The 24,309-nt window shown below is 36.0% G+C and overlaps 1 long non-coding RNA gene across 2 annotated transcripts in view; it reads left to right on the top strand.

Annotated features, from left to right (window-relative positions):
• The window catches only part of LOC148127335 (uncharacterized), a 71,564-nt gene extending 57,861 nt beyond the window's left edge, over positions 1–13,703 (top strand). For both annotated transcript variants that reach the window (XR_015741501.1, XR_015741502.1), the window contains exons 3-4: positions 6,721–6,853; positions 13,239–13,703. This is a non-coding gene — a long non-coding RNA (uncharacterized LOC148127335). The remainder of the gene's footprint in view (positions 1–6,720; positions 6,854–13,238) is intronic.
• The last annotated feature ends 10,606 nt before the right edge of the window (positions 13,704–24,309 follow it).

The following is a 24,309-nucleotide window of genomic DNA, read 5'->3' as shown; positions in this document are numbered from 1 at the left end:
CACCTACATACATGTATACTTATCTGAATCATAAATGGTCACCTCTTATTTCAAGCAGCATCTACACTTTCTCTATGAAGGCATTCAAAATTAGAAGGAATTAGTAGTACTTTTTCCGGCTAGCTCATTTTATTAAAAGCTATAAGCATTTATAAAATATAGCTCACTTCATCAAGAATTAGATGAAAGGTTATGCTGTTTAATAAAATGCATGAGTCTGAAAAGGAGCACCCAGATTCCTTCTGAGATTCATCTATGATAAATTAACCCATCTCTCCTCATACAATATCTCTGATTATCTGACTAGGTAACATCATCAATTCAATAGTTGGGTAACCAGGAGCTATGGTGGTACAGTTGTTAGAATGCAGTATTGCAGGCTAATTCAGCTCACTGCCAGGAGTTCGATCCAGACTGGCTCAAGATTGACTCAGCCTTCCATCTTCTCGAGGTTGGTAATATGAGGATCTAGATTGTTGGGAGTAATATGCTGACTCTATAACCCCTTAGAGAGTGCTGTAAAGTACTATGAAAAAGTACATAAGTCCAAGTGCTATTGCTATTGAAATGTCTGCAGGCAAGCTCAGAGATCACCAAGGGCTGTATCCTTTTCTGTTTCTCAAAAGAACAAGAAATAAACAAATGTTTTAAATTGCATATCATAAATAAGTTTTCTGATACATAATAGATGAACTTGAAGGATTTAGATATTTATTTATCAAATGTATATTGCTGCACATGCCACATAAAGTAACTCTGGGCAGCAGAATAATAATTGTTCTCTTTAAGTGTACCACATCTTGCTGTCAAATGTATCCCCAAATACTTAACCTTATTTGTGATCTGGATCTTCAAAACCTCCGCCAATTCTTCCTTTCGTTTTTTTAGCATATTCTTTGTCAAAATCTTTGTTTCATCTTTATTTATTTTCAAACCTGCTACCTTTTCATATTCCTCTAACTTTTCTATCAACTTAAGTGCTGTTTCTAATGGATCCTCTAAGATATAAACCAGGTCATTTGCAAATGCTTGTAATTTATATTCTTTCTTTTTAATTTTCATTCCTTTTATTTCTTTTCTCTAAAATTTCTATTTAGTACTTCTAATGTAAACACAAACAACAGAGGTGACAGCGGGCTTGTCTTTTCCCTTTCTTTATACCACTAAAATCTGTCAGTTCCCCATTTATCATTACCTTTGTTGTTTGTTTATGATATATAGCTTCTATGGCTTGAATAAATTTCTTACCAAAACCCATCTGCTTCAACTGTAATAACATAAATCACCAATTCACATTATCAAAGGCTTTCTGTGCATCCAAAAATATCAAAGCCATTTGTTTTTCAGGATGTGCTTTGTAATATTCCAAAGTGTCCAGGATTATTCTCATGTTGTCTTTAATTTGTCTCTTTGGCAGAAAACCATTTTAATCAGGATGAATAAAGTTGTTCAAATTTCTTTTAAGTCTTTGTGCCATTACTGAAGTGAAAATTTTATAGTCTGAATTCAGCAGGGAAATAGGTCTATAGTTCTTAATTTGTTATGGGTCGGCATCCTCCTTTGGCACAAGTGGCTTTGGCTTCTGATCACGATTTGGGTGTCCTTATCTTTAGCATAACTTCATTCATAACTTCTAGCAATGATTGTAAAATTCCACTGGCAATCCATCTGGGCCTGGTGCCTTTCTATTATTTTGTTTTTTTTAATGCTTAAGTTAACTCCATCATTGTTATATTCCTTTCGAGCATCATTTCAGTGTCTTTGGATATCTGGAGTAAATTCGCTTTTTGCAGGTATTGTTTAATTCTTTCCTCCTCTATATTCTCTTGTTCATACAATTTTCCATAGTAGTCCTGTATGATTTTTTTCTTCTCTCTATTTCCATAGCAAATTTGCCCTTGATCAATTGCATTATTTTTCTTGCTTCTCTCTCTTTTTTCAATTTATATGCTAACCATCTACCTGGTTTATTTGCATCTTCAAAATAATTCTGTTTAGCACCTCTAATCTTTTTGTGCTAATTCCTCCTTTTCCATTAGCCCCATTTTATGTTTAATTGTGTCCATTTTTATTTTAATGTCCTTTTTTGTGGAAGTTTCTGTAATTCTGTTTGAAGTCTCTTAATAATCATCCTCTAATGTTTTTAAAGCTTGTCTTTTCTTCGTATTTCTTTTCCTTGTATAGTCTATTATCAAACCTTTGGCATAAGCCTTCATTGTATCCCAAAGATTTTGTATTGATGTGTTGTCCTCTGTTCTGTTTCCTTTAAAAAAGAAAGGCAATTCTTCATTTTCTGTACAAAGTCCTTTTCTTTTAATATAGTATTATTTCAAGTCCATCTAGAACTTCTCCTTTGTCCTTTCCATTTAATTGTCATTGGATTGAATGGGTATATATTCCTGTCAAAACTACCTCACAATAACAATAGCATATAACTGATCAACAGAGTTGGAAGAGACCTTGGAAATCTAGTCCAGCCTCCTGCTCAGACATGAAATCCTATATCATTTCAAACAAATGTTTGTCTAATCTCTTCTTAAAAACCTCCAGTATTGGAGAACCTTCAACTTCTGGAGCCAAGTCTTTCCATTGATTAATTGTTTTAACTATTAGGAAATTTCTCCTCATATTTAGGTTTGATCTACTCTTGATACATTTCCATCTGTTTCTTTTCAGATGCTTTGGAGAACTTTTGAGAACTTAGACTTATACAGTAAATCACCCCATAGTGTTTTACGGTACTCTTTGAACAATTTACAATGTTAGCATATTGCCCACAACAATCTGGCTCCTTTACCAACCTTGGAAGGATGGAAGGCTGAGTCAACCTTGGTCCTCATCAGGATTGAACTACAGGCTCTGGGCAGAGTTAGCCTGCAATACTGCATTCTAACCACTGCACTACCAGGAATTCTTACTTAAACTTCTTACAAGGCTGACATAAGTCATGAAAGTCTGAAAATACATTCCCCCCCAATTGCCTTTCAGCCCAAGAAATTAGGAAATGTTCCTTCTTGAGATCTGTCTGTCTATCTATCTATCTATCTATCTATCTATCTATCTATCTATCTATCTATCTATCTATCTATCTATCTATCAGGTAACAGATAATCAGAGTTGGAAGGGACCTTGTAGGTCTTCTAGTCCAAACCCCTGCCCAAGCAGAAGACTCTACACCATTTCTGATAGATGGGAATCCAATCTCTTCTTGAAAGTCTCAAGTGATGGTGCTCCCACAACTTCCGAGGGCAAGCTGTTCCATTGGTTGATTGTTCTCACTGTCACAAAGTTTCTCCTTATTTCCAGGTTAAATCTCTCCTTGTTCAGTTTCCATCCATTATTCCTTATCTGGCCTACAGGAGCTTTAGAAAATAGCTTGACTCCTTCCTCTCTGTGGCAGCCATCAAATATTGGAAGACCGCTATCATGTCTCCCCTGGTCCTTCTCTTCCCTAGACTAGCCAAGCCCAGTTCCTATAACCGTTCTTCATATGCCTTAGTCTCCAGTCCCTTAATCATCTGGTTGCTCTTCTCTGCACTTATTCTAGAGTCTCAACATCTTTTTTATAGTGTGGTGACCAAAACTGGATGCAGTACTCTAGATGTGGTCTTACTAAGGCTTTATAGAGTGGTATTAGTACCTCACTTGATCTTGATTGTATCTGTCTGTTAATGCAATTTAGGATTGCATGAGCTCTTTTGGCTGCTGCTGCACATTGCTGGTTGTCCACTAAGACTCTAAGATCCCCCTCATAGTTACTTCTATCTATCTATCTATCTATCTATCTATCTATCTATCTATCTATCTATCTATCTATCATCTATCAATCTATTTCTATCTGCCTACCTATTATCTGTCAATGCAAGTGATAGGATGCATATAGTTCTATGCTTTGAATGGAAAACATACATTTTGCAGGTAGCAAGGGACAGTTACAATAGGATTATCCATAATACTGTAATTGGCCTTTGTGACCACAAATGTCTATGATTTTGCTTTTATTAGTTTTTTTTAGTGAAAAAACAATGATAGGCACATGTGAGCTTACAATGAAGAATCTATAAAAGATTAAGGAAGGTGCTACTGAAGATTCCACATGACAGTTTCAATACAATATATAATCAGTACTCCCCTGTTGAATACAGATGTGAGTTCTGGTTCTGCTAAAGTGCATAATTAGTAGGTCCAGCCAAGAAGCAGAAGTGTCTACAATGCACTTGGGGTCATAATCTGCAATCATTGCACAAATTTAAAAATTAATGCAAACATATTTTGTATAGTATGTGACTAAGTTCTGTGAAGGTAGTATGAGAATGGGTGAATTTTATTTGCAATTTGAAAAATCTACTCTGTGATTAGCGCTCTTGAAAATGAGATCAGAAATAGGAGCATCTGTCCTTGCTATGGATAGGGATATGGCCTCTCTCATGGGTGTGACCCACATTTCAGCTGCCTTATCTTGTGACCACACCACACACACACACACCAAGAAGGGGGAATATGCCCCTATAACCTGGTTTGATTTCATCTTCTGTGTATGTGTATTATCCACCCCAACACACATCATAATTCAATAAGCCCAGCTGTTCAGTATTATTTACATTACACTGCCATCCAAGCTGACCCAAAGAGCAAAAGAAAATAACAGGGCATATTTGCAGCTTAATAAAAACATTGCAGTAGGGAGCCCTTCCTGAACCATTACACTTAGTTGCTTGGAATCGCCTTTGCTGATTTAACAAACTGGCTTGGACAAATGTTTAACATGCTTGCTGTAATGACATTCAGATGTTTCCCTCTCCCCCCCCCCCCTCTTTTCATTCTCTTCCCTTTAGCATTTGTGTCCTTGCCCAGTTGAGTGGGAATAAATAAATAAGGAAATGAACTGCAATGAAAGGTGATGGGCTGGTGTGAAGGGTGGGGCTGGGGAACCAAGAAGGGGGCTGACTGCTCTTGACAGATGGGGGTGGGGAGTCAATATGATGTATCTGAGACAGGCCAGGCTTTGCACTGTAGAATAAATTACATGATTCGCTGAATGCCTGGGCTTCACACAGACATACACAAAATTGGAAAGATAAAAGCTTGCATTGGCTTCAGATGATATTTACTGCTTGATGGATTTACTAGCAGCCCCAGCACAGTCATACTGTATTGAATTATTGGCCTCTATTTAGCTGTGTGTCCATCGAAGCTTGAGTGTCCATTTAAGCGTAAGTGAGCTGGAGCTCTGCCAAAGCTTTCTGAAGCTGGGGAAGCAGAGGAAGAGGCATGCTAATGGCAAGCTGCTTGAATTACAAGGAACTGAAAGGAGAGACAACAGAGCAAGCTGTGCTGTTTGCTTATCAATATTAATCTTGGAATAAATATTAATGAAGGCCACCCAGCACATCAGGATTTCTTTCTTTAAAAATCATTTTTATCTTTGCATTGTTCACCCCCTACCCCAGAGAGAGAGAGCGGGGGGAGAGATTGAGAACGAGAGATAGCTGGAAGTCATGATGTGTGATTTGTCCCTTCAGTTATCCCTCCAAAGTGAGAGAAGCCATTAGCTTTATAGTGATCCATTGTCTCACCAGCAGGAATTCTCAAGGCAGAAAAGGCACATGAAATTCAAGGAAGTATACAGCAACCTATAATACGTGATGAAAATAGCACTGCCTTACACAAAGAGATGTTGATATAGATTCATGACCTTGTTTTTCTGAAGTAGTTTAGTTATGAAATACCGTTTTAGTCACATTGAACCCTAAGAGACAGAGTCATGTTTTAGAAGGTTGTCCAGAATAACAAACAGAGAAAAGGGATATCATAGAAAACAGAGAAATCAAGCAGGGTTTTAAAGGGCTCAGAATTTTTAGGCTTTAAATATCATACATTGGGATGAGATTTCTGCATAAATGTTTTTTTTTTTTACAATAACTGAGAGAAGCTATTTTAAAAGAAGATTTGAACAGAATGGAAATATAATTCACCCTGTGGAACACTTGATTAAAAGAGCAGCTCCCTAAATATTGCCGCAGTATATATTTTTTTAATGATGGCGAGGATAAAAGGTTGCAACAATTTTCTAAAAATATTTCAATTAAGTCAGATCTGTGTACTGATTCTTTAAGCATGTGATGCCTCAGAATTTATTATGAAACATACACTCAGTTTAAAGTAACATGGCTGTAATAGTCTTTCAAAATAGATGGTGATTTTCTTCCTTATAGCTGAGATTGTCTCTTTGTTAAATTACTTCTAGCCATGCTTTTTCATTATTGTCACATTTACATTCTAATCTAATCCTAGGGGTTTATGGAAATAGACATATAGTTACATGTATTTAGTTAAAATGAAAAAACAAAACACATTCTACAATTTTCAAATTATCATAGGGAAATTCAAATTCAATATTGGTATTAATGCTAAATGTTAAAAAAGTTAAAGTATTGTCATAAACATGATAGCATTTAACGTTACTCTTGCTCTATCTAAAAATAAATGTCATTTTGTGAGTCTCTCTATTCCTGGCCCTCCATTACTCCATGTTATTCAATACTTCTTCTAATGGCTGTAGGGAAGGTGCAAAAAACAAATAAAAAGGTAGTCAGTTGCTGTACAAACCTTGCATTCAGTCTTCCTTCACTACATGTTCTCAGGAAGGGGGGGAAATCAGTTTAAAGCCAGAAACTACATACTGTGTGGAGTGATTAACAAAGCAATCCCTTATTACAGGTGAAGAAGATAGGGAGTTATGACAATGAACTTCACATCTGGACTGAAGGAGGAGATTGAATAAAATGGAAGTTCCAACCAGTGAAGTATCCCTGCCCTAAATCTCCAGAGGAAATGCTGCAGATCTGTCTTGGTAATGTTCATCATCTGAAGTAGTAGCTGAGCCAACAATTGACTTACTTTCCCAAACTGTGCATAAGCCTCACACCAAAATGGGGAATAAACCCTCTGTATGGGTTTATTACCTATATTACCCTCTGTAATAGCCTTTCAGACTATTTCAGCTGCAGTTAGTACCATGGTGTAGTTAGTGGATTGCTACTCCAAGGCTGTTTTCAGATCCAAAGCAATCATTCAAATGAAACTATTACCAAAAGTTAATATTATTTGAAAAAGCACAGAGTAGAATGTGAATCATGCCTACTCATTTATTGCCTTGGTTTCCTTGCACATAACCTGTTCATTTAGAGATTGTAGAGAAAGTTTTTTAATCTCAAAATTTGCGCAGGTATTTTATTCATTAAAATATGTGTATTCACATACATACAGTCAAAGTTTGATACATCAATGTTTACTGTGACCATCTTCTCTGAGTCAGTCTGCCCATTCTGTAAGATCTGGAAGAGAGTTCTTGCTGAATGTCCTACCATGAAGGGAACCCATCATACCCAGGCATCTCTATGTGGCCAGTATGATTTTAAAACTTCAATACATATTAGACGTAACAAAAAAGTTACAAGCATATAAGAAAGACAGTAAGCAAGCAAAGAATGGCAACCAAGGATCAACACCTTCATTAACAACAATTAACAAAAACTCATGGGATTAGTCATGCAATCATCAGGGATTTTAAGTTTAAACATTCTTTGTGAGAGCACTAGATTATCACCAGATATTGAGACCATCCTCTCCTTACTACATTTTAAAAAAGTATTAAAACTGTGGCTCCTCAAAGAATATTTGGAAAGTAATTTCCCCTAAATGGAGTTGCCTCTGATTAATATAATTATGATAATTGATTTTCATTTTTAATCCTATGATATTAATACTATTTATTTCTTATGGTACTTGGCAATGGAACAGTATATAAGTTGAAGAAGTAAATAGTTAAAATAATGTACAAATGCATCCTGACTTTAAAGGAGTCTGGCAGCATTGTAGCATAGTTGCAGATGACAGAGCCACAACTTATCTAAGGGGCCAGGGTTGAACAGGAAAAGAAAATGGGGAGATCATTTAGGTGGAAATAAATTTGAGCAAAGACAAATAGTTCTCAAAAATAAAAGATTATTGTGGTAGACAGAATGTCCAGTAGTTTTGAACCAGAATTATATACCAACACAATAAGTGGCTTCAATAACAATTTAGAAAACAATCTGGTATGACTCACAGGCCACACAGTTTGACACAGAGCCGAATCTGAAGCAAGAGTGGGAAACCTGAAACTTTGTGCTTCCCACGGAGTCCTGTGGAAAATCCACAAACAGCTGTAAAGTTTCAAAGTTATAATTACATATCCCAGATACAGTAGCTTTCTGAGAGAATGAAACCTGTTAGATCTTAAAAACCATTGCAAGAGTTTTGGTGGTCAGGGTTTTAAGCAGTAATACTTATAAAAATCCACCAAAGGAAAAAAAAATATATGTGGAGAAGAACTAGAAGTACCATGTTTCCCTGAAAATAAGACCCTGTCTTACATTTTTTTGCCACCAAGAAAGGCACCAGGTCTTATTTTGGGGGGATGTCAGCCACTGGCTAACCTCACTTACATGTGCCACCCCCAGACTCCTTTTCACTGTCAGAGGCCTTCAGGAACTTCTGTGGCTGGCAAGGCTTTCCTGAAGGCCTCTGCAGCTGATAACAGAGCTCCGGATTGATCCAGGAAACCTTGCCAGCCTTGCTGGCTGCAGGAGAAATGGGCTAGTGAGGCAGGTGTTAGGGTGTGCAAGGCCTAGCTACAACTGTCCAAAAGTAAGTGGTAGGGCAGCTTCACCACCCCATCCCCACCCTAGCTTAATTTTTACCCGTGCACTCTGGAGTGGGCAGTATCTTAATTAGGGCTTATTATGGGAGTAGGGCTTATAAAAATCAAGCTAGGACTTACTTTCAGAGTACGTCGTATTTTCAGGGAAACAGGGTAGTAGATCACTACATATATCTTGACCAATGGATCTCAATGGAAGGTGATACAATAAAGGAAATTGAATAGTGTGTTACATGCGGGTTGGCAGGCATTTGCCAAGCTAAGCTTAATTTTCAAGAACAACCTTTCCCTATGCCTGAAAAGTTTTGATCAGTGTGTGCTACCTACTCTAACATATGCCGGTGAAATATGGACACTAACCTCACAATTGATACAAAAGCTATGAAGGGTGCAAAGAGCCATGGAAAGATAAATGCTTGGCATTACAAGACAAGATAGAAAGACCTGAACATGGATTAGAGAACAAACAAAAATATACGATGTCCTCAAGAGACTAAAAAAATAGAAATGGAAATGGGCTGGTCACAAGCAAGAAGAACTGATGTCAGGTAGACCAATGCAGTCATAGAAAGGATCCTGCTTGATACAAAGTGTCCACAAAACAGACCTAAAACAAGATGAAACAATGATATGACCAAGTATTGTGGAGCCAATTGGCAAAAGAAAGCTCAGGACTATATAGGTCGAAAACATGTGGAAAAGGCCTGAAGTGGATAGATAATAGCTAAAATGAGGACAACTATAACTTGTAAAAAGAGCTGTGGTTTTTATTAGTAAATGATTTAAAACATATACTTTTGATTTCCTGAGCCACACTGAAGAGGAATTGTCTTGGGCCTTATATAAAATATATAACATATTTAATGCATATAAATCATATAATAATCTTAAAAGTTTACAATCTTGTGAAGCCTCATTACTAGTTGTCCAGGGCCACATGGGCCCAAAGGCCACAGGTTGGACATGCCTGCTCTAAAGTGATATATGCAAGCAAAATTCTTCTTCTATATAGATGAATTTAGCTTGTACAGGACAGCCTCCATACTTTTGGAGGTGGCACAATCAGGTTTTGTAAAACTCCCCTGCGTCATTTGGTTGGTAACTTATATTAAAGCAGAAGCCATTTTAGCTGATTCTTACCAGATTTCAGAAAATGATTTTTAAAGCTAGATGCTATAAAAATTTAATTGAACATGGGAATGAAACTATTTTTCCTTCCCTTCCATTCCCTTCCCTTCCCATGGTTGGATAAGCTGTGGAGTCAATGAAATATACCATGCGGGTTGCTTAATGGAGTATAGAATGGAAACACAAGGAGTTTGACAGTAAACTGTCAAGATAAAATAATAGGAAGGGTATTAAAAAAAGGAAAATTCCAAAATGTATTTGAATTTAGGCAGAGGAGGATAGATTCGCTTCTCCTAACGTGTAATTCAGTGGTCTCCAAGTGAACTACAACTAAATAATGTTCATGCTGGTATTCAGGGGTGGGATTTAAAAATTTTAACAACTGGTTCTGTGGGCATGGCTTAGGTGGTGGGCGTGGCTTGGTGGTCATGTGACTGGGTGGACATGGCTTGGTGGTCATGTTATTGCTGAGCATGGCCAACTCAATATTACTCACATCAAGGCATGAATCTCCTCGCCTGGCCTCTCATGACTGTGGGGATGCTGCAACAGTCGTACGTGTGAAAAATGGTTATAACTCACTTTTTTCAGTGCCATTGTAACTTTGAATGGTCACTCCACACAAGCAAAGTACCAGCAAAGGAGGGGAAAAAAACCTCTAGAGACGTTCCTGAGATAGAAAATCTAGTCCTGCCAAGAATGTAATAGGGGTTAACAGAGAGGCAGTTTCTGTAAGCAACACCAGAATGTTTCCTTCCTGCCTTCCTTACAGGATTAGGCCAGTAATTTCTTCTAACAACTGGTTCTCCAAATTGCTTAGAATGTTAACAACCTGTTCTAGCAAATAGGTGCGAACTGGTAGAATCCCACCCCTGCTGGTATTTCTTCAAAATATAGTTTTCCCCAAGTGTCATGGGCAATAAACCTGATATTCAACATTATCTCACTAGCCTTTTTAACACCATTGTTGGATATATTAAGAGTACAATTTCATTATTACACAAATTGAGGTAAGTAAAGAAAGAGCACACAATTCTATTAAAAGAGGGACTTGCTAGTTTTAAATCTCAAATCGTATTGTAGGATTATTTATTATTTTCCTCTGCATATTGACCCTGGGATGGGGGCACTCAGTTGCAGATTTTTTGTTAGCATTGTCATAAAAAACTGACCAAGTTTTATCTCTTTCCCAAAACCTGCTTGAGGAGCATGGTCTCTGTTTTGTTGTAATATTTGTTTAGGCAGATTTCCATAAAAAGAGAGAGACAGAGAGGAAGTGAGATAAAGATTTATTCTGTTTTCTTTTTTCAAAATCCACTGCAGTAGGGGCTCAGTTCTAATGAAATAAATGATAGAAGATAAGCAAAATCAGACTGTATTAAGAGAGAAAAAGATAGAGAATTAAAAAAAACTGATTTAAATATTAAAATGCAAATAGTCAGTGTTGATAAAGATAAATAACAAAAGGATAATTCATTGTTGCAATAGTGGTGTTGGCCTGCTATAAAGTCTTCCATGAGATACTTGTAGTATTACAGATAACAAGATGTTTCTAAATGCAATTAATATCTTTGCACATTCACATTTCAGTTAAAAGGAAATATCTAAGTTTAGTTTACAAAACTACACTCATATTTTGCCCAGAGAAAGATGAACCATTAGCACCAAGCAGAAAAATAAATTAGATCACAGCTTCCTAGCTAATATTTTTAAGTTATCCCTGCAGAAGTAGAAGACTTTAAATAGAAATTTCCTGTGTTTATAGTTTTCTGGGTTTTCTCCAGATCTTGGAAATTTCAAACTCTGATCAGAAACTAATATTCTGTTTTTTTCCATTCCATTTTTCCTATTTTCCATCCAAATAGGACTAAAACATTCTACAGTATATGGAGAAAAGAGAGGTTGTAGTTTCTGATTCTATGTAAATGACAAAGTGCATCTCTCGTGAGGATATTGATTTTGACTGACAAGAGGAAATGTGTCTTCTGTGCCTGAATTTCCAACTTATAGCATATAAGCATATGGAATCTGAAGAGCGTATAGTCAACCTATATAAGATAATATTATATGATAGAGATAACACAGATTTATCAGATTTGTTTAATGTTGTATATGGTAACATGTCATGTTCATTTGGTTCTTTTCTTGTGTCCCCCCCCCCCCATGTTGGTAAAAAAAGTGCTAAATTGCTTTCATTTTTTGTGGATAGGCCATTTCTGGTCTACCACAAAAATTTGTCTAGTTTTTAAAAAGGCACCTTTTTACATTTTCTGGTCACTTGGGCTAGAATGGAAAACTTGCCAGAAGTCTTATCTGTTTCACCCAGCTTTAACAAACAAAAAGTCAGAATTTTAGAATTTCACTACTGAACCTGTCAAAAAAACCACCCAAACCCCAAAGTTCTAAACTTTCTTGGCAGGCAGCATGTTACAAAGTTGTGATTGAAGACAGAGTGCAGGGATAGGGACGGAGCATATCAATCAGAGCATGAACCAGCAATTTGGAATGAGATATTTGTATATTATAAGATGAAATGAAACACTATAGTATGATCAGACTTCCCTACCTGAGCTAAAGAAGAGGAAAAACTATTTTTGTTGTGGAAAAAGAATATTTGAGGTAGAGATCTTCTTCCCAGCAGTTGGAATGGAACATCATCTGTCCTGCCCTCCCAGAATAATAAGTAACCTGTCCTGATTAGGACAAGCAAGAAGTATGGATCAGCTTTGACACTGTGTGTTTCCTATCAACAACAATCAAGAATATAATAAGCTGGCTATTAGATCAGGGGTGTCAAACTCTCAACAACACTTTGTCATCACATGATGTATTACAACTTCCTTCCTTTGCTAAACTGGGGGTGGGCGTGGCCAGTGTGTGATGCATCTGGTCCATGTGCCATGAGTTTGACACCCCTACATTAGGGGATATGTTTCCAGGAAGTATCCTTATCATTCAGCCAGATCTTTATTATACATTTGCATAGCCATCTCTTAGAGTTTGGTTGACTTTGCCTAACAGAAGTTCTTGACAGATTGTACCTCCATATTAACCCATCCAATGAAGACATAGAAAGATGGTATATTTTAGCTTTAAAGAACTCTGGGGAAGAATCAGTTGCCTTGAGTGGAAAGTATTGATTCCTTTAATCACATGAACTGTTAGAATGTATTTGGGACAGGCCCCCTTCCACATACCAAAACCAGGGTTATTGTCTCTATAATCCCACCATAGAATGTGTTGGTATTATTTCAAGTCTTTTTACTCCATTACTTAAAGATCAGATATATAAAGTATGGAACTGAAGTAGTTAGGCAAAATGAATGCCTGTTCTTTACTTTTTTGTACTGCCTTAAAGAAGGTACTTCAGCCTGAAACACAAAGTCACCTGGTCCTTTTCCTTCAGCCCTAGGAAGAAAGCAATGGAAAACCACTTCTGACATCTCGTCAAGAAAACTGCAAGAGTCACCAGAAGTCTAAAACAGACCTGAAGCCATGCTACACCATACATACACAAACGCTTCATGAATGGACCCATTTGAAAAATCATGAATGCATGTTTTGTCTTTAAATTTAAAAAGCAAATAGGTTTGTGTGTTTCTGAAACAGTTTTCTTCCCAGTATGCAGTTTGGTTTATAAAGTAACTTCCAGCATTCTAGATTTAAATTATAATGTATAAATTATCACATGTATCTGTTATAAATAAGTAGTGGTATCTAAGGTTGTGATTCTTTATTCATGGCAAGTCCCATCCATAAAGCATCAGATTGCATTGCAAGTTTTTCCTGTAAAGTCAAATGCCAGCCATATAAATAGGTGCATGTGCAAAGCAAAGCAAAATAAAAGAAATATCTCATTGTCTCTCACTGCATCCCATGTGTCTGACTGATTACCTTCCAAAGTAAATCAAACATCTCATTGAACTTGTTTCTACTTATCATGATCTCACTGGGAAATGAAAGGATTTTCTTCAATAGCCTGTTAGAACTCTGTCATTATACTGAGTGAGGTAATTTGCTAAAACAGCTGCCTCTAATGAGCAAACCTTCCCATCTGGCAGAATCCAAACAGACACAAACAACCTCATGTCAAGTTTTCTTTAAGAGAAAGAGAGAGTGTGTGTGAGTGATGGAAAAAGGGAGAAGATAAAATCTCAGCAATTTAAGAGGGGGTTCTTTGAATTAAAGAAGACATGTTTTTTTTTTGCTTCTCTCAGGAGGCCTCAACTGTGGTCTTTTTTCCCTTCTCTTCTCCACACGAATTGGCCGCAACTGCTAGAGTGCTGATATTATTGCTTTTTTAAAAGATGGATTATAGCTTAACTCATAACATGTTTTTAATATAAACACCCCACCAAGAAGTGAGACAAAATTAACAGTTGTTGGAACTTGTTGGCTTTGGAAAGACAGTTTTTGTATGGAATTTGTTTTCATAGTGTGATTTTAAAAAATCCCTTTTGGGAAAACCTTGCATTTTTGCTGCTAAGGGACTTGAATTGCATGTACTTATGACTCATTTTGTTAGTGTTGTGTCACAAATCTCTACTTCTTGGCCAAGTTGTTGATGGGTGAAGGATAGAAAATAATTTAACATCTGACAGAAAGTGAAATTCCATAGACAATGGCTGATTTTAAAATGAAGATAAACTGCTGATTTTAATTGAAGTCTGCTTTGCAAGATTACTTGGCCATTCCCTATATTAAATAAGCATATAGGGTAAACTCTAAGTATTGTAATTATCTCCATTTCAAAATATGTGTTGCCACAACTTATTAGTATCATAGTTACTTTAGTTGAAATCAAAGTGGTTTCAAAAACCTATCCAGTCAAGCATTAGTGCCAATCTGATGTCTCTGAGAATCCTAGACTGCATTAGTTATAATCAAATAATAATATAATAATAATAAAAATATGATGATTCTGAATCTCCTAAAGACAGAGAAGAAATTGTTTTTGTGAAAATTGGCTTTTTTTATGTCCACACTGTGAAATGTAAATGTTTATTATATTGTTTTTCATGTAGTAAAGACCTTCTATAATTATGTTTTGATTTCCAGGATCATACTAATAGAGAAAATGACTCATTCAATGGTGGAACAAACACCACTGAATGGATTAGTTTATAAGCACAGGGTAGAGACACTGCATTAGAATCTAGCATGGAATTTAGTTGTGAACCATTTCAGATTTGATATGCTCCATTCTGAGCATGAACTAAGCTTAAAACTGGGCTTGAAATATTTCTGAAATGATCAAAGCAGCCCATTTTGAATGCAAAACAGCTGTCTTACGCTTTAAAGGATGTCTTTGGCACACAAATGTTTCAACATCACATTGAAGTTCAGATCCTGACAAATATCATTTTTATAGCTAAATTTTTATCCACTAATTAATCATTTTTTGAAAATGTAAATGCAAGTTTTCAGAAGTCTGATTTGGAATAGCTTTTGCTACTTTCTGCCTATCTTGAGAAATGAACATTTTCTTTTGATTTGCCTCTCATCTCATAAATAATTAATTTGACAAGATATATTAATTTTTTTAGATTAAAAACATTGCTTTTCAAAATCTTTTTTAAAAATTTTCTTCTAAATTGTCATGTGTTCTAGAAAGATTATAACAACTGTTCAAATCTCTGAAGCTCTTTTTTTGTAAATTACATTTGCATATATTTTTATGGCTGTCAAGATTAACTTCAACTGGAGTAGGTGAATTGCTGCAGAAATGGCTCAACATTTTTTTGAATTGGTTTCAATTTAAAAGTATTATATTTCTAAACAAGCACTGCCATCAATACTGTATTGACGGTACATGTTGAGAAAGAAAGTGTCCAACTTCAGTCTCTCATAAATAGTAATCCCACCCAGAAGCTTGCCTTCTGTGAGAAAATATAGTTTGTACTATAGCTTATCAGTGAAAAGGGCAAAAAAGTGTATAAAGGAAGGAAATAAAGAAATATATTGAAGAATAAAAGCCTTTCTGTTGTAGAACATTAGAACCGTAGTTCTAACAAAGTCTTTCCCACTCCACATAGAATTAGCACTGGCAGTGACAGCTCGTAGGATTGTGGGTGTACTCAGCTGTGCAGAACTGATTATGGGAGATGAAAGGGTCTGGCAATTTATTTCATCTCACACTGAAGCACTGCTGACAACAGAAAGTAAGGACAGACGGATTCATTTGTTCAACTTCTGTTTTAGAAAGCAAGCTTAAAATGAAACTGTGGAGAATGAAATCTGAGAAAGAAAATAGTCTCTCCATTTCTATCCTTTAGGTTTCTCCATTTTTACCTGGACTGGTGGGATTAAAGGCAAGATGATTTCATGAAAGTTGAAAATGGAAAGAGGCAACATACAAAATGTTAGCCTGGGCCATTTCTTCTCCTTTCTTATTCTCTTAGAAGCCTTGCCCATTTAAACAACGTATTTTGGACTTTGAGGTACATTAAATGAGGTGATATTTAACTTTGATAATGCTTTCAAGCTGAGGTGGGCTGCACATACTGTAACAACTGGTTTGCCTAGTGCAGAACCAAAAATGTGAGTGCATGCGCGCCCACCCGCTTCATGCTTGCGCGCAGCTGGAAAAACACAAGGATTTCCTGTGTGTGGCAGCCGCGGTGAGTACAGTGGATGAGGCATGAAAATCAGCTGGGCTGTGTGGGTGGGGCAAGTGAGCCAGATATATAGCATGGGATACCACCGGGGCGGGGGGCGGGCCAAGCCAGTTGTCAGAACTACTGGTTTGGGCAAGCTGGTCTGAACCAGCAACAGCCCACTACTGCTTCCAAGATTACATTGCATTTAGCTTTGGAAGATACCATTTAATTGTCAGTATTGTCTCTGATCCTAAGAAGCATCTGGATTAAAGATTAAAAAAAAAACTTGAAACAATATAAATTCTCCAAATGGCTTCACAAGGAATATGAAATATCTCTGCACTACCAAGTGATACATATCTATCTGCTTAGTCCTCAGCAATTCTTAATCACACTTATTAATGGCAGGAACCATTATAAGTCACAGGTGCTGCCTTCCCCAATGCGGCTTTTGGCCATCAAAAGCTATCTATTTTCAATATGACCTTGGTCAAACAAGAAAATAAAACGAAACTTTTTAGAGCAGGCAACTGGTCCATTTTAGTTCAGCATACTGTTTCCAAAACTGAGTAATCAGATTTTTCCTGAGTATTAATAAGCAGAGAAAGAAGGTGCTTCTATTCTGTTTCTCCAGAATTTTCTTTATCTTCTACTATAACATTGGAAAAAGAAAGAACACATGGACCACTGTGAAATCATAAAGTAAATAAGGGAGCTCATTAATTGAAAAAATATTTCTTTTTACATTTACATAGGAATATACCATATTGGTATTTCCTAAAGGAAAATCAAACACAATATACATTTTCAGAATTTTGCTATAAATCTTGGAATTAATATAAATAAGGATGAATGTGCATAATATATCTTACAATAGAAAAAAACATTTCTACATATAGAATTATCTGTAAAATTCACATAAAAGTGTGTATCTAGTGAAAGATGTAATGTAAGTTATTCATTTCTGGAATTGTTCATTATACAGAAACCTGGACAGCTCACAATATTACAACAATAATAACATTTGAACACGATTGGCATTGACAAAATCACCACCAGTCAATTGCAAAAGGCAACTTTGTTCGGAACAGTTTGCATCCTGTGATGATAACCTTTAAGACTATCAAATATCTATACCTGCCCTATCCCAGGTCCTTGAGAAGGACTCAATAGGTGGACAAAAATGCCAAATTCAATCTGGACATTTGGCTGACTGTGTGGAGCATGAATAATAAAAATAACAAGTAAAAACCATAAACAATATTATTATTGTTCAGCAAATGTCACACAAAAACATCCAATAAGGGGCTTCATCTATCATAGCTCAAGGCCTGGGAGAACAATTAGGTCTTTAGGTCTTCCAGATACCATCAGAGTGGCAGTAATACAGTTTTCATGCAAAAGGAAAATAATGGAGATATTTGATGTAAGTGTATTTGTCTATCAATGCCATGCATGTACTTCAGTTCTATTTACCATTTTCCCCTATTTCTCTCCAATGAATACAATTTAAATTTACTTGGCATTTAATCAGTAACATGAAGATTTTCATATATGAAGTGGAGTCATAATATCTTTAAGATTCTTTCTTGTTTAATTCCTGAGTAAATTTCTCCATAATCATGGTCTTGTACATTTTATTAATCTGCAGGTATGTGAATAATTGGTTTGATGAATGGATGGATGGATGGATGACATACAGACAGACAGATAATTCAAGGCTGTTAATTTGTTAGATAGACAGATAATTCAAGGCTGTTAGTTTGTTGCTTCAGGTGGGACAACTTGAGTTGATGTATTCAATGATCCACTTGTCGTCTAAGATATCCATGGTATTCTGAGGAGTCTTCTAAAATATGCTCAAATTGTGAATTTTGTATTCTGCTTATTCAAAGTCCAACTTTTGCTTCCAAATACAGAGAAAACCATTGCGGCCATGTTCTGATCTTTGTAGGCAGGGATGGGATTCTACCAGTTCGCACCTATTCGCTAGAACCGGTTGTTAACATTCTAAGCAGTTCGGAGAACCAGTTGTTAGAAGAAATTATTGGCCTAATCCTGTAAGAAAGGCAGGAAGGAAACATTCTGGTGTTGCTTACCGAAACTGCCTCTCTGTTAACCCTTATTACATTCTTGGCAGGACTAGACTTCCTGTCTCAGGAACTTCTCTGGAGTTTTTTTTCCCCCTCCTTTGCTAGTACTTTGCTTATGTGGAGTGACCATTCAAAGTTACAATGGCACTGAAAACTGGGACATTATGTCCAGTAGCTTTTATCATAGATTGTTCAGTGAGAGACAGCATCTGAACCTATAGATTTTGATATGTGCTTATTCCATAGAGAGAAATGAATGCTTAACATTCACAAAAAACTGAAGTGTTATAAAAGCATAGATTAGCTAACATTGCCCCAAAGCCAACTAACGTATCTGTGACCTAAGTATAGTTTGTCTGAGCAAAAATATTTTAAAATGAAATAAAAATACTTTCTTAATGTGTTCCAAAGTTTAAGAAACAACTCATTTTTCTGCACCAATTTTCTAAGAAAAACAGTTGTTCTTTGGAGAACAAAGAATGAATGCAACCTAAGAGGAGTTATTGTTCTTAACTTGGATGTGAAACTCATTTTAAAGAGGAAAAAAAACAAAGAAAGTAAGAAAGTAAAGAAAATACGCTTCAGTTTGAAGTAGAATAAAAGATATGTACTTTAGGATAATTGTATGTTAACATTACATTTTTCTTTAAACATCAGATGTGATGAAGAAGAACTTGGGGATAGCATATTTTTTATTGCAGCTAACTTTTTCTATTGATTGTGTTGATTTTTGGTTTGACAATTCTTTTCTATTTTCAACTAAGTTAATAGCAAGTGAATCTGTGGTTCCTGAAGAATATCAAGGTGCATTGCAAGATTAAAAAAAACAAATATTGTAAACTGCAATTATTTTATCACGCCAATGTGAGAACTGTCTCCAATGAAGTATTATCACTGAAGTGATGTGAGATCCTGTGAAAACTTAATATGCCATGTTTGATTGTGGCAACTCTTTAATGGCATGTAATTGATATTTTAGTCTTTGAGCACCAATAGCCTTCAAAATATGATCACACCAAAATAGAATAGGATGAAGGTTGTTCTTGATATTTATAGATTATTACAAGACGAGATAGAAATTATAAATGAATAAAAATCCATTGTGGGAGAATCTTATTAAATGAGGTCTTTGAGGTCAAATGTACAGAACACTTTCAGCTATTTATTTTAATGAAGTCCTATTTCAGTTTCACCTACCAAAAACATTTTTTTAAATACTTTTGGAAAATGTCTATCATTATATTTGAATATATCTTAAGTGGGTGGGATGCTACCAGTGTAACAACTGGTTTGGTGATCGCGCGCTTCGTGATCTAGAACTTTATTTTGAATTTCATAGTGGCAAAATGCAGAAACTCAGGGTTATGATCCCAAACATGGAAAATAGCTGTATTGTGCTAAGTCTCTGCAAGTTAATGCACACATTACCCTTCAAAAGCTAAACATTTTGAACACTCATCCTTCTGGCAATATCATCATGTCACTGTTGTGTCTGCTTCAGGTCTTAAAGAAATAAAGTGGAGCTGTCATGCTCCACCCCCTCAATATCCAGTAATCCTGAGTTAAAGCAAGATTTTAAAAGCCTTCCCCTAGTAGTAAGGCAGAAAGTCCTGATGGAAAGCAATATTGCTAAACCAATAGAAAAAAAAATGTTTAGGCCACAGCCAGATAGTTAATTTATATATTCCTTTAAAGTGGACTCTAGTGAACTTTTTTTTTTTAAACAGATAATCATTCCAGGCCAATGACAGCCTAGTTTCAATCCATATTGAAAGCAATGCTTTCTCCACAGAATTTCTAGCTTCATTAATGGTTAAGGGTATGTTTTTATTCAGCAGTTTAGTTTCTTGCTTGTGTTGGAGCTATATTACAGTATTATTATTGCTATTGATTTATGGATTGATTGGTTGGTTGGTTGGTTTGGCATCACCTGTGTAGTCTTCTTCAATTTATGCATGACTTCTGGGGATCTCATGGAGATATCCATACTGTTTTCTTGTCAAGAAAATTTGAATAGTTTGCCATTGTCATATTTTTTTTTGCTTCAATATAATAACTTTGCTATTCCTGTTTGTTTGAAAAGGAATCCCTTATGTTATATAGGCTAGGTTGTACTCAGGCACTTTGCAAGCGGTCTTTGTTTTCTATTTGTAGGAATTCTTTGAGGTCTTTTAGGAGGAAAATCACCCTGTCAGATTTTTTTTGTGTTGGTAAAAAATGCAAGCATTTTGAAGTAAGGACAGAAATGATGAGTGCCTGAACAATATATAGTATATGTTTTTCATTTTGCATAGAATTTGAATGAAAGAATTATTGTTCTTCTAGGGCATCAGACAATTCATTCTTTCTTTCTCATTTTTAAAATTGTGAAGTTGGCAATAGGGAAGATGATTATGAATCATTTCCAAATTCCATGAAAGAGCTCTGGGAGAATGGGTAATCCAAAGAAAAATTCACAGATTTAACAGTAATAGTTGTATCACTAATATGATTTAAATAATCACAGAATTATAGAGTAACCTTAGCTCTTAATAGCAATATCACTTAGTTTTATATACCACTTTGTAATGCTTTACAGCCCTCTCTAAGCAATTTACAGAGTCAACATATTGTTCCCAGCAATCTGGGCCCTCATTTAAAAAACCTCAGAAGTATGAAAGACTGAGTCAACCTTGAGCCAGTCAGGATCAAACTCCTGGTAGTGAACAGAGTCAGCCTACAATACTGCATGCTAACTATTGTGTGTCATGTCTCAGTTAAAATCATAACCTTTTGTGGGTGAGGCAAAAGATGAAAGAAGTATTATACCATCAAGCTGCAGTCTTTTTTTTTTTACTTACAGAGATATGAGAAAGGTGGAGATTGCATCATAACAGTGGAATATCATTATAGGCATAGAAAGATCAAAATCATACGAATGGCTGTTAAGTTCTGAAATGTTTCTTTAGATAATTATAACTGCATGACTAGCAAATCACAACTGTTCTGACTCTGTATTCACAATTTTAAATCTCTGATAAAACATGGAGTTAAATCCAGATACAACATTAAGTTTATTTGGCATGGAAACCAGTTCACTTAACTATGACTAACTTGTTCCATTGATTTCATTCTGAATTCCTATTCACTGCAGAGATGAAATGAGACACAATTTCTAGTTGGCCTAGTAGGTCTGTCTGTCCATCTGTTCCTCCCTCCCTCCCTTTATACTCTTTCCTTTCATACCATCTGAAAAAAAACCAACTACTATTGTTTGAGGTATTGTGAAGGGATGTACTGTATCTCTGAAATCTACCTGGTTCTATGCATGGTTTTTCTTTTATTTTTTGTTGGATTTTTTTTTCTACTTCTTGGTTAAAAGCTCCTCTTGAAACTTGCATTATTGTGGTAGAGTGCTGCATATAGCAATGAGCCCTCTTCTATGATGAATTTAGGTCATAGTAGAGTTCATCATGTAGACCCTGGCAACAGAAGATAAAGTGCTGGTTAGTTCATCTCCAGCTTTTAGCTGCCCTTTTCCTGATTTTCCTGCTTAATGATATTAATAGAGCTAAATGTAGGCAAATTATCTAAATCTTAAGGTCTGTTCCTTCACACTGTGCTTGTAATACTTAAGCTTGAATAGAAAGTCACTATAGGGAATGGTTAGAGGATAAGATAAAGTGTGTGTGTGTGTGTTTGTGTGTGTGTATCTGGTATATGTCTGTTTATCATCTGTCTATTATTTCTCTCCCTCCCTTCCTCTACCCTCCTTTTAGTCTGTTGCACTGCAGTTGGGAATATATCTTGAATGGTTCTGTGGAATTAGGACATTTATCTTTTTGGCCTCTGTTTCTTTAATGTATCCTCTTAGCATAGTGGCCAGTGCTGTGAGGGTTTTTTTTAGCCTTTTTTTAGGACTTCAGATAATCAAGCTTTTAAAAAAAATAGTTAAGTCTTATCCTTAATCTTTACATCTTTCTGACTGATCTCTCCAAATCGATCTTAGCCTCTAACCTCAATTTCCAGGCATAGAGTATGTACTGTTTTTCTTCTTGGTCATAAAGCAAACACTTCCAGGATTATAGCAATTATACTGAAACATAGACCAGTTCATTGGTTTGAGTTATGTTGGTAGTAGGGATTGTCATGAAGTCTCTGCTGATGTCTTCTAGCATGCTATCTGATGGTACTTCTCAAGCTGTGAGAGTAGCTTCATTTCAGATGTATCTTAGTGGGATTGGAGGTATTTGTCCATCCATAGTTCTCTCATATGTTTCATATGTACAGTATATCCCTTCTCATTAGGTCTATGTTGTAGTAACATTCCATCAGTTCCAGATTTTCTTGCTTCATCCATGTATAATTTGTTCCAGTAGTCTACTTATTGGACTGTCCTGAATTAAAATGTAAGAAATGCAGAAAATTTAAAGCACTGAAGCACAAAATAAAGGCTGATGAGTTTAAAAGAGGTTACAATTTTAATTTAAAAAAATAATTTCTGCTTTGGGCTCCAAGAAATGCAGTTATGTAGTGCTTAAAAGATCTTTCTCCTTAAACAGGATTAGTAATTACATATTAGGTGTGATTTTAATGTTGTAAGCTTAACTTTTAACTTTTAAAACTGAGAACTTCACAAAAACATTTTTGGATACAAGAATCAATATTACAGGGTACTTTTTACTATCAATGATTATACAACAATAATACTTTCTTCTTTGTCATATAGAAGAAACCCTGTTCCTTCAGAGTTCAAAGGTCAAAGTGACAAAGATCAAGACCAAATGACTATGGTTTTAAGCCCCCACCCTACCTTCGCTTTGGAGATTTTCCATCTTTAGAATTCCATCCCTGGAAATGTCTTTCCACAATCAGAATTGTCAACTTATTTAAAGCTTTCCTTGACTTATGGCTTCTGTTCAAAGATCAGGTGGCAGCCATACCCAGGGGGATGTTTTCACAGGTTTGACATGTGCAGCAACTGTGATTGTTCCTGTACTAGAAGGCCTTGGTCACAGTCATCCACGACATAGTCATCTTCTGTTTAGATCACTGTAACATGATCTACACGAGGCAGTCTTGAAGAATATCAGAAGCTGTGCTGGTCCAGAATGCATCATTCTGTTTGACACTTCTAATAACACCCATACAATATTGCTGCTCTGCCAGATGCATTGACTCCCAGAAGACTTACTGGCATGAATCAAAGTTCTGAATTGTTCTCTATGGTATGGCATAGGGCCAGGATATTTGTGGAATTGCCTGTCTTCTACAAATAATCTGTTTGCTTCATCAGGTCTGAAGGGTAGAGCAGGCTGTGGATTCCTTCAGTCACAAAGTGCCATCTTGTTGGACTCAGTAATCATGCCTTCACTGAGGCAGGATTTACTTTCTGGAGCAGCATTTCCCTAGTGATCCGGATGGCCCCCAAACTATTAGCCTTTTGTAAGCTACTGAAAGCCTGGGTGGTCCCCCTCATGTTTGGGCCAGGAAGTTAGGCAATGGAGGTAATGTTACCTTTATAAGTCAGGTTCATTGTTTTGACTTTGAGCATTATGATTTAGACAGTTAAGTATTGTTTAATTTTGTATGCCAGCCAGAGCGACTGTTATGTGGTGAGTGGTCATATAAATCAAATAAATAAATAACATATATGCCAAGAAACATGATAACATTACCAATATTAAATATTTTACCCCTGGAGAAATATAAAATACTATGCCAAAGACTGAAGACTAAACTAATTGAAGTTGCATCTTTATTCACTATCACAAATACATTTCTGCTATCTATAACATCTTCGTTT

Source organism: Pseudonaja textilis, chromosome 2 (assembly GCF_049901715.1).
Source record: "Pseudonaja textilis isolate UNSWEBS1 chromosome 2, rPseTex1.2, whole genome shotgun sequence".
Classification (NCBI taxonomy): Eukaryota; Metazoa; Chordata; class Lepidosauria; order Squamata; family Elapidae; genus Pseudonaja; species Pseudonaja textilis.
This window is presented reverse-complemented; position numbering and strand designations above follow the sequence as displayed.